Genomic DNA, 2,319 nt, shown 5'->3' on the forward strand with positions numbered 1-2,319 from the left:
TTCCATTTGTTCTCTGGCCATCCCAACTGAATTGGCTTTTGTCCCCCAGCCTGTCCCTTCCCAGTTTCCTCTTTAACTTCTCTTCCTGATTATTCTTGTTTCTTTTTCTGGTTTCCTTACCTACAGGAGTTTTGCCTCAGGAGATCTGAGGCTTTGCAGGTCTAGGCTAACCTCTCCCATTTCTCCAGAAGGGTACCTGATCTGACTCCAGCTGGCATAGCTCTGTGTCCCAGGGCCCCTCTCCTAGCCTAGTGTTGAGAATTAATTTGCACCTTGAATTAAAAACCATAAGTAGGGGCGCCTGAGTGGCTCAGTCTGTTGAGGGTCTGACTATTGACTTTGCCTTAGGTCATGATCTCACGGTTTGTGGAATCAAGCCCCAAATCAGGCTCTGCACTGAGTGTGGATCCTGCCTGGGATTCTCTCTCTCTCTCTCTCTCTCTCTCTTTCTCGCTCTTCCTCTGCCCTCTCCCCCTCTTGTGCTTTCCCTCTCTCCCTAAAAAAAAATAAACTAAATAAATAAATAAAAAATAAAATAAAATAAAATAAAATAAAATAAAAACCATAAGCAGCTCAGGGGTGGGATTCATTGCTTCTTCCTCATTCCCTCTGCACACCATTCCCCTGGTTGTCTGGGTGTCCAGCAGACCCTGCTGCTTCTCCTCTGGCCTAGAAATCTCCCCAAGTTTCAGACCAGCCTCCCCCAGAATAGTCCCCCCCCACCTGTGAAAGTCACCCATTCTGTGGCTTCCCCTTCACTTCTCTGTAAGTGACTTTCTTTACCTTATGTAGGAAGAGAATCAGGGGTGCCTGGGTGGCTCAGTGGGTTAAGCATCCAACTTCAGCTCAGGTCATGATCTCATGGTCCGTGAGCTCGAGCCCTGTGTCAGGCTCTGTGCTGACAGCTCAGAACCTGAAGCCTGCTTCGGATTCTGGGTCTCCCCCTCTCTCTTCCCCTCCCCCACTTGTGTTCTGTCTCTCTCTCTCTCAAAAATAAACAAACATGAAAAAAAAAGGGAAGAGAATCAGGTTCCCATCTCCAATCATAACCTATTGGGCTTGTCACCTGAATGTTCTGTCATTACTTTAACTTGAACATGCCCCAACCTGAATGCCCCATCCCTTCCCTCTTCACACCTGTCATTCTGTAGATGCTAACATTTATTATTCTGTTTAAATATGCTAAGAACTGAAAAAGCTAAGAACTGAAAAATAGTGGGATTATTTTCAGTACAAGCCACCTTTTATTTATTTATGTATTTTTTAAATGTTTATTTATTTATTTTGAGAGAGAGAGTGAGCAGGGGAGGGGCAGAGAGAGATGGAGAGTAAATCCCAAGCAGGACCTGTGCTATGAGTGCAGAGCCCCATGTGGGGCTCAAACCCAAACTCATGAGCTGTGAGATCATGACCTGAGTCAGATGCTTAACCGACTGAGCCACTGAGATGCCCTCAGGCCATCTTTTCAAAAAAGTACAGGGACCAAAAATGAAGATGAAAAATTACTGGGGCTTGCATTTACTTTTGAGGCTCATCATGGAAATAAAAATTAAGAGGAAAACAACAGCTTTAGCACCAAAGGGCGAAGGGCTAAATTTCAGAATGACTGGATGAGACATGACAATTAAATGCAACGTATGATTTTTTTTCCTTTTTGAAGTCTAGATTTTTAACCCTAAGGAGGATACTATTGGGATAATTGGGACTATTTGAATATGGACTGTATATCAGATAATACTAGTGCATTTATGTTAAATTTCCTGAGTGAGATACTTAATTCTATGGTTATGTGGGAGGCATGTCCTTCTTCTTAGGAAATAAATACACACGGGAGTATTTGGGGATGAAGTGTCACAGTGTCTATAATTAACTCTTAAATGGTTCAGCAAAAAGTTAAGAATTAAAAAGCAGAACGAAAGATAACAAATGCAGTGAAATTCTACTCATAAATCTAAGTAAACAGCATATGGTGTTCGTGGCACTACTTCTAACTCTTCTCTCTGTTTGAAAATTTTCAAAATAAAAAGTTGGGGAAAAGCTGTGACTGGTAGAGAAAATCACTCTTCTGATTCAAGGACTCTGTGTATGTGTGTAGGGTGATCATGGTTTAAATTTATATTTAGAAATTTGGGAGGTATGATCATTCAAGAAAGCAGATGTGATCACTGTCTATTTAAAACTAATAACAGTTTGAACTGTTCTAATGGGTGGAAGGCCGTTCAGGAATGTTGCTTCCTGAAGGCAGGGGTTGCGTTAATCCTCTCTCCAAAGGCCTCCACCACTTGGCAGAAAACCCTGTGGGCTGGACACATGCTCCGT

This window comes from Panthera onca, chromosome B3 (assembly GCF_046562875.1).
Source record: "Panthera onca isolate mPanOnc1 chromosome B3, mPanOnc1 haplotype 2, whole genome shotgun sequence".
Taxonomy (NCBI): Eukaryota; Metazoa; Chordata; class Mammalia; order Carnivora; family Felidae; genus Panthera; species Panthera onca.